The 14,312-nt window shown below is 39.7% G+C and overlaps 1 protein-coding gene across 6 annotated transcripts in view; it reads right to left on the bottom strand.

Moving 5' to 3' along the window:
* Nucleotides 1–14,312, bottom strand: part of LOC149317388 (serine/threonine-protein kinase Sgk3) — a 66,890-nt gene that overhangs the window by 32,938 nt on the left and 19,640 nt on the right. The window contains exon 1 of one of the 6 annotated variants that reach the window (XM_089517399.1): nucleotides 11,364–11,380. The exons of the other annotated variants lie outside the window; for them this stretch is intronic. The gene's annotated coding sequence lies outside the window, so the exon portion shown is untranslated. Of the gene's footprint in view, nucleotides 1–11,363; nucleotides 11,381–14,312 lie in introns of those variants that run through there. 6 annotated transcript variants of the gene reach the window in all.

Genomic DNA, 14,312 nt, shown 5'->3' with positions numbered 1-14,312 from the left:
TCTCTTTAAACAGCATTTTGGTGCACTTGTTGCTTGGTTTTTAGAGTAAACCATGACTTCCTTTTAATCTTCACTGAATACTGAACTAAAATTTTGCATTTAAATAAACATGACTCATTCTATTTGGATGACTTTTTCAAAAGGTATATTTAAGTCGAAGAGAAAACTAAGCCAAGTTTAACACTGATACAGCCCTTCCCAATTTAGTGTCATTCCAGATGAGTTGGACTACAATACCTCTAGTTCTAGAGATTTTTTAATTATGAGGGAAGCAGACCAACACATCTGGAAGGGACAAGAATAGGGCAGCTTGCTATATATATCTCAATGGTCCACATTTCTGTGTTCATGTACATGTTTATCTACCTTCTCCTTTTACTATCTTTCCAGGGGAAATTAAACCATTTTCTTCAGCAAAAACAAAACAGCTCAAGAACCTACATCAAAGTACTGGATTGGGAAATCTAGCATGAATGGCAACTTGCCATCGCTCAGCCTTTGTTTCCAAAATATCTAAACAATCAATACCCACATTGTCAGAAAAAAGAATACTGATTATTAAAAGGTATTCTTTATAAAGTACAAAGCTCCATATAAATAAGGAGTAATATTGGTTTAATGTATGCTTCATTTTCAAATTAGAACAAAGGCTAGCACTCACATGGTAGCTGTTATTCATTCAAGATAGAGAAATTATTTGAAAGATTACAGAGTTTCTTAGGAACCATGGAGAACAAAATAAAGTAATGAAGCGCAGTACATGGGATAGTCTGGGAAAGATGGAAATCCATGAACAGTTGCTACCAGTTCTGAAAACAGGAAATAAGAACAGATGTATTTTGTAGATGTCATAGCATCCTGGTTTCAGCACTGCCTAGAGGCTGTACCTTTTGATCTGTTGTTTCTAGCTATCATTTCTGATTAAGAACGTCCTTTCTGCCAACATGCAGATATTATTAATTCAGCCAACTTCTCACAAAGGAAAGCCAGTCAATCTTTTCTGAAAATGTAAAGATGCTATGCATATTAGTGTCTTCACCAAGGGCTAATGTTTTGCAGAGTGGCTGGCTGAATTAGCAGAAAAGTTTGGCAAGATTTTTAAAGGAGTTTTGTGAATACACAAACAGAGAAAGGAGCCACTGATTTACAGTGGAGTCTTTAGGATGGAGAAAAGTTGTGATAGATGATTGAGGCAATACTACCAACATACTTGGATATGGAAGTCTGACTTTACAAGCTCAGTTTGTAAGAAGATGATCCTACAATAGCAAGGTTTTCTTTATCATCCCACAAGGATCTTCAAGAAAGATTTCTGGGAAGTCACATATAAAGCCTGTTTCCATATTGCCCCGCATCTCTTGGCAGTAGTAAACAGCACAACACACACCCACACCCACTAATATCTTTGTTCAAGTATATTTGGCATTGTGGGGGGACCATATCCAATTATTAGCCAGACCAGGAAAACTTTCCATCTACAATCCTTGATTGACTGGGATGTTAGCTTTGAATTGAAATTTGTTATTGCTGTTGTTGTTAGCTAATCTCATGGTCCAATAAATGTAGACTTGATGGTGTGAGTGAAGTCTCCAAATGGAATCCTGACACAATTAGTGCCCAGGGCAACCTGGTCAACCAATTAAGTACATCTGATTCTATGTTGAGGAATAAAACAAACAAGTCTTGAAAATTAAACAGCTTACAAAATATAACAAAGGTACAAGTGTCTATTGGATAAATTAATAGCTAGGAATAATAATAATAATAATAATAATAATAATAATAAATTTATTGTATCCCGCCCCTCTGAGAGCAATCGGGGCGGCTAACAAGTTAAAAATACAAAACATATCAAATCCCTAGTACCCTCCCCCCCTTAAAAGGCATTAAATCTAATAGAGAATTAAAACCATACAAGTTAAAACTGACCCAAAGGTCAAACAACATAACAATAATCAATATAACAATAACAAATGGGAGCAGCGGTATCTATTTATTCATAGGAGTTTCCTGAGGCTGGGTTCTCTAATCTGGAAAGGCCTGCCGGAAGAGATCCATCTTAGCCTTTTTAAAGCTGTCTAAGGATGTAAGCAGACGGATCTCATCCGGCAGGCTGTTCCACAGTCTGGGGGCAACGATGGAAAATGCCCTCTGGGAGGTAGCCAAAAGCCTAGATGTTTGTGGCTGAAGTAGACCTCTCCCAGAGGAGCGGAGTGCGCGGGGAGGATTGTAGGGGAGAAGGCGGTTCCGAAGATAGTTTGCACCCAAGCCATTTAGGGCTTTAAAGGTAATAACCAACACCTTGTACTGGGCCCGGAAACTAATAGGCAGTCAGTGGAGGGACTTTAGAACCGGAGTAATATGGTCTCTCCTAGATGTTCCAGAATCAACTCTATTAATCGCTATTAACTAATAGACCTTTTTCCTAGCCCAGTAATGTAATAAAATTCAAACAAGCTTTGGCAAAAAAAAACCCTCAAAAACATTTTGCAGATTTTGAATGCTGCTATTTAAGCCTTGGTTTGCTGATTTTAAAAAAGCCTTTCTCAGCCACTCTACTGACTAATGGTTCCCCATGTGCGACTCCAAACTGTATCATAACATAGGATTACTAATAGAATTACTATTACTATTAATACATAGAAGCATTCCCAGAGGTGAGCCCCTCTCTGACCCAGGAAGCCTCCTTTTAACCATCAAGAAGCCAAGCCCTTCCTCCAGTCCATCTGCCTTGGTCCAGGCCTCGGAGGTGGAGAAGATCTGCTGGACCTGATCCTATTCCCCACCAGCACTCCCTTCTCCTTTTGTGTCGTGTCTTTTAGATTGTAAACCTGAGGGCAGGGAACCGTCTGACTAAAAAATTTATGTACAGCGCTGTGTAAATTTACAGCGCTTTATAAATAAAGGTAAATAAAGGTTAATAATAATAATAATAATAATAATAATAGTCACATTGACTGAAAGATATTGGTGTCATGAACCTGACGTACTCTGCAGAAAGGGTGGCAACAGTCACAGCATCCCTGCAGTGCAGTCTGCTTGCTCAGTAAAGGCTCACAAAAACAACCTTGCAGTGCAGTCAAACTGGACTCCAAGCTGGGTGAAGCCGCATACCTCTTGGCCCTCGCTGGTTGCTCCCAGCCTGTGGAACTCCCTTCCACAGGATGGCTGCCTTTTTTCCCCAGCAGGCCCTCGGTGTCTAAATCAGAAGGTGGCAGAAGGGTGTTCTGGATGGGGTGGACTGTGGCTTTGCCCCTTACTATGTGTAAAATTGTAGAAAATCCAATACAACTACTGGGCAGCAGTAGTAGTGGTGGGTGACACTGCTGGAGGAACCCTCAGAGACTACAGCAATGATACTGTAGCTAATGCTTGTTAGTACTGTGTAGAGAGAGTACTGTTTAGAGAGAGGCAAAGGTGAACCTCTTTGTGATAACCTCTCACCAAGAAAACCCCAGATGAGACTAAGACAGAAAAAGAGATAGGAAAAGGACATAGAAAGAGAGCAAAAGGGGAAAACAGAGAGCAAGCACAAGCAGAGACAAGGGAAATGGCACAACAGAACTAAACAAAATGGAAAGCCAAGCAGCACACACATTTAAAGATGGCAAGAAGGTCTGGAGTGGTGCCACACATGTTATAGGTACATGGAATGTAAGAAGTATGAACCAGGGAAAACTAGACATAGTAAAAATAGAAATGGAACTTATAAACATAGTAATGCTAGGAGTTATTGAGCTAAAATGGACAGAAATGGAACATTTTGACTCAGATACAGTGATCTACTCAGGAAATGAAAAATGAAAAAAAAATGGAGTAGCGATAATAGTGGGGAAAGACAGCAAAACCAGTCAAAGGATATAATGTAAAGCCAGACTGAATCAAGTCAATAATGCTTCAGGGCAGCCAATAAACATCACCACAATCCAAAGTTTATGTGCCAATCACAGAAAGAGAGGAAGAAGAAACTGAACATTTCTGCAACAGAGTCCAAGATGAAATTGATAACATGTGAAAACAGGATTGCCTGGTAATCATAGGTGACTAGGATGCCAAAGTAAGAAGCAGAGCAGAATCAAAGGGAATAGGGAAACTTGGGCTCAGTTCAAGGAACAATGCAGGAGAGCGGTTGAGGCTATCTTACTTTGACCACATCATGAGGAAAAATGATTCATGAGAAAAGACAATGACGCTAGGAACAGTGGAAGGCAGCAGAAAAAAGAGGAAGACCACATGCTAGGTGGATAGGCTCAATCAGGGAGGACTTGGGCCTGAGCCTGCAAGACCTGAGCAGAGCAGTGGAGGATAGGGGGTCTTAAGAGATTTCTCATCCACAGGGTCACCATGAGTTGAGGTCAACTTGAGAAAAGCTAACAACAATAACAACCATTGGAAAAAACCAAACCTATCCCAAACCTTTTCTGAACTTTGTGTATTACTGCTGCTGGAACAGTTCAGGAAGGCAGATGGATAGACTAAATCAGAGAGGTTATAGGCCTGAATTTATAGGACATAAACAGAGCAGTGGAGGATATGGGGTGCTGGAGGTGTCTCTTCCACAGGGTCACCATGAGCCACGGTCAACTCGAGGACAGCAAACAACAACAAAACAACTGAAAATGCTGGTTATGACTTATTCAACCCAATGTGGCTCATGTCTGGACCATGCCTACCCATTCGAGCTTGCCTAGACTTTTGAGATCTTCTAGGGAATGTTTTCTCCCTGTCCTACAGCTTTTACAGGCCACATTTGGAATGACACAAGAAGGGGCCTTCTCAACAGCTTCCTCAGGAGGTTAGACTGACCCTGATCTGCTCTCTTTCTACTGGCAGGCAAAGACTATTTTATTCACACAGCTGCTGCAGAAGGTTCTTTTTGAGTGGGAAATGTCATATGTTATGTTTTTTAAATCATTTAAAATCCACTGGTTGGTTTTAATACCATTATTAATTAATACAATTCCTGCATTGTTTTACATTATTTTTCATTTTTTAAAATAGACTGGGTCTTAGCTATTTTGTTTTAATTCATGTCACAACCTGTTGTGTATTTTGCACTTGGATAAAGCCAGGATATAAAACAAAAACTCAGCCAACAGACCATTAAAAAACCATTGGCATTTATGACTTGGGGTCAGGAGGGCTGTCAGGAAAACACACTGGCATTTTTGTAGGAAGATGTCTCAAGTTGCATCCACACTGCAGAAATAATCCAGTTTGACACCACTTTAACTGCCATGGCTCATTGCGATGGGATTCTGGGAACTGTAGTTTGTTGTGACACGAGAGCTCTCTGACAGAGAAGGCTAAATGTCTCATAAAACTGCAATTCCCAGAATTCCATAGCATTGAGCCATGGCAGTTAAAGTGGTGTCAAACTGGATTATTTCTGTAGTTCAGATGCAGCCCCTGTCTTCAATTGATGGCAGAAACATCCAACACATGAAGCTCACTTGTATCTCATTGATGAGACCATTCCATAATGGTCATTGCATAATTGTCGCTCACTATTTGATGTTCTTGTGGTGCCTGTTTATTGAACCCTTTCCTGTATTGCTATGTACTGTATATGTATTATCCTACTTGTGAGTATGTATTTTCCCTGGAAAATGATTAACCATCCATTATGAAGCCTCCCCCTCCCTCCAGTCCATCTGCCTTGGTCCAGGCCTTGGAGGTAGAGAGGAACTGCTGGACCTCTTACCCTTTCCCTCCACCACTCCCTCCTCCTTCTGTATCATGTCTTTTTAGATTGTAAGCCCGAGGGCAGGGAATCGTCTAACTAAAAGATTGTATGTACAGCGCTGTGTAAATTTACAGCGCTTCATAAATAAAGGTTAATAATAATAATAATAATAATCTGACAGCCATAAAAGAGAAATTTCCCTCTAATTATAGGTCATATTGACCTCAACAAAATTGTAGAGGTTTCAACCGCAGTGATGTAAACAGATTGTTCAGATTCAGTTTTACTCCCACCCCCCACAACACACATGCACACATACCACTCACAACAAGAGGAACAGCAGGACTGTGTGCAGAGCTGGAACAAGATCAGATTCAATTTTCAAAAATTAAGACTGGTAGGAATGTTCCCCAATCCTTGCTGGTATCTTATTTCCCCCACCTTTTCAAACAAGCAAACGACAAATCTATATCATTTTCACTTTGAAACTGTTGTAACACAATGGTCTGGCACAACACACTGACAAAAGCTGAGCGTTTCGATGGTTAATTTAAAAATCTTGTCATCTGCTCTGTACCTCCAGGGACCAAAATCCTATGGAGCACTTAGAAACCAAGGCAATGTTGCTTATAAATCTGAAGCAAACAGTACGAATTGGTAAGCATAGCAGCTTTTCCTATCTTACAGTCACATCATGGTGAGCGCCTGACCATATGAATAATGTAACTTCTGGATGACTGTGAAGACTAAAGGTCTAGAAACAATAAAGCAGGGCTGGCTTTGTATGTCTTCAGCTCGATATAAAAACAACAACAGTCTCATGTAGTTATTATTCACCACAGAGACTTCCAACAGAGCAATGTCCTTCTCCCAATAAATAGAAGAAAGAACTGAAAGCACCTCCACACTTCAAAAATCAGGAACTGAAACCACAAACTACTGTGAAGAAACAGGATGAATTTTTAAAGTGTGTCAACATACTCTGACTATATTTCTAAAGCTGGAAAATCCCATTTCCCTACTGATTATTATTTGTGTGTGTGTGTGTGTACATGCATGTGCATACATGCCACTCCTGTGAATCAAAGTCAGCAGACAACTCAATTGTCTCCCCTCTTCTTCTTTTCTTGTTAGAAGACAAGTCTCCCACTAGCACTCAGACTGGAGATTATCAGACCACACAACAAGGAATGTCATGGCCTCGCTAACATAAAATGAGGTATAGCTGCATATTTGTGTGCACTGTTATAATTAGGCAGGATAAACCTGGCCCATTTGGATTATCCATACCAAAAATGGAGTTCATTCTTTCTTTCCGTCTCTCAATCAGACAAACATTCTAATCTGAGAACTTTCACTCTCATCCTACAATTACTTCCAACACAATGGAAACTAGAGCACCTAACAGTATCAACTATGATTAATTTTAGAAAATAGATGTGAATTGGATGTAGTATTGAGCAGAGCTGCTAACAGTTACTTTTCAACAATTCCTTTTGATTACTTGTATAATCATCTGTTGTGCAACATGAAAAATGCAATTATGATAAGAGCATAATGTTGTTTAACATTATAAACTCCACAGAGACTTTTTAAAAACTTGGCCACACCAGCAAAAACAGATGGTCCATATTCAGAGTAAAGCTTGGGAACATTACATTTTTGGACCAGAATCCTCAGCTAGCATACCTGAAGGCCAAGGTGGGCTGAGGGATTCTGAAAACTGCAGTCCAAACCAAGTAATTTTGTTCAGCTCTGGTCTAGAGAACATGCTCTTCCTGCACTATAAATTACTCTATGAAGATCAATGAACAAATAACTCCCCATCCCTTAAGCTCTACAGTGGGATGCTGCTGCATGGTCTTACAAAACTAAACAAACCTGAAATGTCAAAACTTATCTATTTCATACAACCAGATTCCTTTAGTGTGTGCCTTTAACTCTCCCTTCACCCAGCAGACCTAGAAAAGAGCAGGAAATTTATATGTTGCCCCCGTCCAAGAAAACTGATAAGCATCTCCTTCCATTGCCATATAATGGTTATTATTGTTTGACTTCAAGTAATTTCTGACTTATGGAGGTTCTAACATGACTCTATCATAGGGTTTTCTTGGCCAGATTTGTTCAGAGTGGGTTTGCCATTAACTTCCTCTCAGGCTGAGAGAGTTTAACTTGCCTAAGGTCACACTCAGTGGGTTTCTATGGCCAAGTGAGGATTTGAACCCTAGTTTCCAGAGTCACAGTCCAACACTCAAACCACTAAACCACTATGGCTCTCAAAAGCTATACATTGACTTTAACTGTTGTAATATTATTATTAACACCAAATTAAAAGAAACTGAATTGACTACAATATTCACTATGATACATTGACTAGGGTACATTTAGTTTCTATTCTCACTGAGTTTAGCATATTTAGTGGTGATGTCATTTTTAAAACCTCTAGGGAACATGGGTGGAGTAGTACAAAAGGGCTTGGAGGTTGCATGAGGCTGCATTTTGCTCACTTCTGTTTTACAATTGCAGACTCATTCTCCAAGTGCAGAATCTTCTGTAGCCCAAGCACCAACACTCTTTAGAAGGCTAATGATATTGTAAAACAACAAATCTTGTGACTCAATATGATGGAGCTACATGAGGCACGAGGCTGCATTTTGTACACTCCTGCTGTACAGAAATTGCAAACTCACTCAGTACTAATAAGGACAAATTGGGCACAGATATAGTGCAAGTCAGGGAGCCAGCATGGTTTAGTGATCTGACTGTTGGACTATGACTCTGGAGACCAGGGTTTAAATCCCTGCTCAGCCATGGAAACCCACTGGGTGACTTTGGGCAAAGCACACTCTCTCAGCCTCACAGGAAAACAATGGCAACCCCGCTTAAACAAATCTTGCCAAGAAAACCCTGAAATAGGTTCAACACCTTAGGATCACCATAAGTTGAGAAAGACTTGAAGGCACATACAACAATACTGTAAGTCTATACTCATTTTAAATAAATTAACTATCACAGGTTCCCCCAAAGTGTTCAAAAATGCTGTGAATCACCAGCTGCACTTGAGTAAGTAAATGCTTATGTGAGACTTCTCTTTGCATAAGCAGTGTCAATTCGGATCCAAAATAGCTATCTTGGGGGGGGGGGGGGAATTAAGCTGCAGTTTTCTTTTCACAGAAGAGAAGCAGTCATGTTGCACATGGTACCTACACCACAATGATAATGGAAGTAGACAAATCGTAACACCACCCTCGCTTCTTTAACTTGACCCAGCATATTGCCAGGCTCAACTCAATTAGCAATACACACTTCTGTCAAATAACTAAAATCCCCAAGATGTCCCCAAAGAAGCAAAATTTACCATGAAATTAATTTAGACTGCTAGCATAGTCATGTCATGCACCTTTCATCTTGCACTGGACACTTCTGAGTTTTGTTTTATAATAAGGACCACACTAAAAGTCAGTCAGAAGATGTGAGATCTGTTCCATCCCCCAATTTGTTTTGTGAAATATTACCTTCTGGTTTAAATGAGAGCAGAAAAACTACAGGCTTATGGACCAATAAACCAGGGATGGAGAACAGGTGGCTTTCCACATGTTGCTGGACTACACTCTCCATCAGCCCTAAACATCACAGTCAATGAGGTAAGGAATGCTGGGAGTTGTAGTACAACATCAACTAGAAAGCTACATGTTTGACATTCCTGACTTAACCTTTCCTTTCCTGACATTAGTATGAATCCTAGAATTCTCTGGAATATGATCTATTTAAATCATTGGGACACTTTCTTAATTATGCATAATGTGTATGTATGTGACATTAGGACCTAAATACTCTAAAGGGACCAAATCCTGTCTGATTTTGGAAGCTAAGCAGAGTCAGCCCTGGTTAGTACCTGGATGGGAGACTACCAACAAATACCAGATGCTGTAGGCTATATTTCAGAGGAAGGAACTGGCACCTCTGAGTATTCCTTACCTAAGAAAACCTTATGAAATTCATGAGGTAACCCTAACTCAACAGGCAACTTGAAGGCACATACAGGCACATATGACATTATGTATTCTGAAAGCCAGCACAGTGTAGTTGTTTGGGTGTTGGACTATGACTCTGGAGACCAGGGTTCAATTCCCTTCTCAGCCATAAAACCCACTGGGTGTCCTTGGTCAAGTTACATGCTTTCAGCTTCATGAGATGGCAATGGCAAACCTTCTCTGAATCAATCTTGCCATGAAAGTCCCATTATAGGTTCACCTTAGGGTTGCCATAAATCAGAAATGACTTGAAGGTCCACAACAACAACAATACTGACATTACATATAGAATTAAATAAAAAAAACTAACTTTTCACCTTATCTCAAACACCATTCTGAGTTCAATTTGGATCATAAAATAATTAAACTAATTATCACAAACTATATATCTCTTGATCTTGCTTTACTAAAAGCTTTGCTTTTACAGAAAATTAACATTTTGGATTTTCCACAATTAAACACTATTCTTTGAAGTTGAATCAACAGAAGCTTGTCAGTGTTGGCATAGTAGACACATTAATTTATTAAATCCTGTTTTTGAGATGTATTTGCCAATTAGTACCAACGTGATACCAAATTCTAATTTACTGAGTCATCAAAAGTGTTTTGAATAAACTTCAAAGAGAAGCAGATGTACAGATTTAATTATGAAACAGTCATGAAAATACTGAATTAGCTGTACTCAAACAAAAGCCATGAGTGTAACAGGTTATGTAAAATTCCAATTTACTACACATTGTGAACTATTTATTTTTCAATTGCTTCTTTTTGAACAGATGTTTCTATGTGTAATCAGCACACGTGAACAGGGAAGTATTAGCACTTGACAAATGCCTGCACATTAGCTTGCTGTCGAGCATACAAGATATTATATTAGGCTGATTAAGTAATAATACACAATAGGTCTTCCCATCATTAGGTGTTTTTCCCCCTTGAAAGAGCAAGGTGGGAATCGTGGTGGTCCAGATATTGTTGGACCACAACTCCCAGCAGCTCTAGCCAACACCATTAATGGTGAGGAACACTGGGAGTTGCAGTTTAACAACATCTGGATCACAATCATTCCCAACCCTGCTCTAAGATGTACTTGTGAACAATACAATTCTAAAACATTACTTTGTCTGTGACCAAAACAGACTTACAACAATAGTTTTTTGTGGATTTTTTAGGCTATGTGGCCATGTTCTGGAAGGGTTTATTCCTGATGTTTTGTCAGCATCTGTGACTGGCATTTTCAGAGAATGCTGGCATGGAAGTGAGTGGGGTATATATACTGTGTAACGCTTTGTTGAGAGGAAGTGATTTACATGTTAATCTGTGTGTTGGTCTGTTGTTGAATTGCAAGGCCTCAGGGTATCTTACAAAAAGTTCGTCTACCAAACCCAGTACAATCTACCCAACCTGGAAAAGATTTTCCAGATTCCATTTGGCTGAAACAACCAAAGAGCAACCCCCAGGGCTGCTTTTGTGGCTCCTGGGGATCCACAGGGGTAATTTATTCCAACCCCCATAAAAATATTTTCTCACAAAATGTCCTCTAGGGGCACTGGGGGCAGTTCTCCCACATTTTGGCTGCCTGGCCATTTTAGGGCCAGCAGAGGCATTTAAAAAATAGTCAGGGTACTGGCAATGAATTCACTTACGGTTTAAAAAGGCATCTCCTGGCCCTTAAATGGCCTGCAACAGTACCCCACACATCGCCTAAAGAATGTTTAGGAATATTTTGAGCTCCCCAAAATTATCTCTTTTTGGCAGGTGTGTGTGATGCAGGGATGTGGCCATCCAAGGTCTCCTGTGAACTACGTGAAGAGGAGCCTAACTTCCCCTTGAACCTCCTTAACTTAGTTTAGGATACAAGCCACTGAGCTAATCATATATCCTGAGCCAGAAATGCATAAAATGCCCTATTTCTTTTCTGACTGCTGAATGTTAAGAAAACAAGTTTCTTCAAATGTTTATTTATAAATGGGAAAATCTGTTTGTTGTTTCATTGTAACAATGGCATTTGAAAGAGAGAATAACAATTCTGATGCTTCTAACGCCAACTCCATTTGCCTAGGGATGACAAGCCACAATCAGGGCTGCTGACTTGTGGCCTCCTTTCGTTGTTATACAACCGTTCCATTTTTGTTCTGTTTTACATATAGCAATATTTATGCAAACCCTCCTGATCTTTTTTAATGTCCTAGTTTGAAGAATGTTTGGTTGTTTTTGTACAATTCTCTATTACAAAATGTACATCCCACTGAGGTGTGAAGATGTGATATGATAGTCATCTTCAATATCTTATGAGCTGCCACATGAAAAATGGCACAAGCTAGTTTTCTGCTGCTCCAAAGGGTACAATGCAAAACAGTGGATTCAAATTACCAGCAAAGCCCTTCCAACAAAACATTTGGAAGAACTTCCTCATGGTAAGAACATTTCAACAGTGGAATGGGTCTGCTCAAGTTGGGACTGGCACTTAGATTTAGGCCTTAAAACTGGAGAGAAACATAGCCAAAGTTAGAGCACTCACTTTAGACGAACATATCACTTTCAACATTTTATCATATCACTTTATCATATCATTTTCAACAATCAATTACTGACTGTCTCCAAATTCTGGCATGTGGAGCAGCAGCTCAATTGCACACTTGCCTGACTCTGGACCCCATTCTCAATCCAACCTACATCTTTATTATCTCATTGCAAGATTCCCAAAAGCTGGCTGGTGTCATCAAAATAAATACATTTGATTTTATTTTGAACAGGCTCTAACTCAAGGTTTAGAGTGTGTTTACTAAAACCAAAGTTCCAATAAAACACTCACATGAAATGGAGTGTACTCGTCCCTGGACATCTGCAGCTTTGAATATTGCGGATTTGATTATTCATGGATTTATTAATATGTTCTCTCTAGGAATATCTCCTCCAGTGCAACACTATGGTCAACCATAACCAAAACTTGCACTGAAGGACCTAGAGATCCCTAGAGAGAACATTGCACTAGGCATTTGTAGCTCCTCCAGTGCAATTCTATGGTCAATGTCTGACAGATGTTGACTGCAGAGTTGCAGTGGAGAACCTAGAGATTCCTAGACAGGCGTTCTCTCAAGTAAAAACATAGTGTTTTTGTTATTTGCATTTTTTTCACATTCACGGGGGTCCTGTGCCCCTAACCCCAGCGAATGTGGAGGGACAAGTGTAACAGTGAAATTACCCCTTATCTACTTAACCTTACCACTGAAAGGCAAGGTCTAAAGGGGGTGGGTATCATGTTAGACCTTGTTACAATGGGCCAAGACACACTGCAGAAATAATCCAGTTTGAGACTGCTTTAACTGCCCTGGCTCAGTACTAGGCAATCCTGGGAACTGTAGTTTGTTGTGACACCAGGGCTCTTTGACAGAGAAGGCTAAACGTCCCACGAAACTACAGTTCCCACGATTTCCTAGCATTGAGCCAGGGCACTTAAAGCAGTCTCAAACTGGATTAGTTCTGCAGTGGGTTTTGGCCCAACATCCACATGTATAACCCTGGTAAGTACAAAAGAATATGATGTGTATTCACAGAAGTGAGACACCAACAGCAAACACTATTCTTTATGCCATTAAGATACAATCATATGCTGAAATCACAGAATCATAATGGTACTTTCAGAAAGTACACTTTCAGAATAGTTATGTGATAGAGCCACACAACATGTGTATTTATCTTTTCTGATTTATGGTGACTCTAAGGCCACTCTATCACAGGGCTTTCTTGACAAGATCTGTTCAGAGGGGGTTGTCTTTGCATTCCTCCGAAGAGTATGACTTGCTCAAGGTTACGCAGTGGATTTCCATGGATGAGCAGGGATTTGAACCCTGGTCTTCAGACTCCAATACTCAAGCCACTACACCATACTAGCTCTCCTCAACTTAGGTTACCCTAAAATGTAGTTGTGTGAATAAATTATTGTAACCTTCACATAATATACCCTCTCATATAATGACTCCTAAAGCAATGAGCAAGCCAGAGTAGTGACCATCAACAAACAGCACTTAAAAATTACAACAGTAATTACTTATTCTTCATAAGATTGTCAAAATGGCATAGAAGTAGATAATAATATACTGCAAAACCACTGGGCATTACCATGAGAATAAAACAATTTGTTTCACTGATGCAGTTTCTCTCCTTGGCATTCAGTTTCAAACCCCTTTTGCTGAAATTAGGTTAACAAAATCAGCCTGTAGAAAACCGCAGCAGAGAGCATAGTGAAAACAATATTCATGTGTATAAAAGCTCGCTGCATGAGTCACAGAGATTGTATTTCAAATTTACCTTCATTCAGAATATTTAATTGAGGTATCTTATTGATATCCATGAATCTTTATCAATTGCTATCAACAACAGAACAAAATATAGACAATCTATGAAACATGTTTCATTGTCCTATTTTGCACTGTAAGTATTCGGCAGCTATGTAACACACGGGCAGGAACTGTTTTGCTTCCAGGGGTGAGACTGTCTCAGAGGATCAATCTGGCAAGAAAAACAAGTGCTTGTAATGTAATATGCATGTCTCTTTTTGCTAGAAAAGGATTGTTCCACATCTATTAGTATAA

The sequence above is a fragment of the Sceloporus occidentalis genome, unplaced genomic scaffold (assembly GCF_023333645.1).
Source record: "Sceloporus occidentalis isolate IW3139 unplaced genomic scaffold, rSceOcc1.0.p SCAF_3, whole genome shotgun sequence".
Taxonomy (NCBI): domain Eukaryota; kingdom Metazoa; phylum Chordata; class Lepidosauria; order Squamata; family Phrynosomatidae; genus Sceloporus; species Sceloporus occidentalis.
This window is presented reverse-complemented; position numbering and strand designations above follow the sequence as displayed.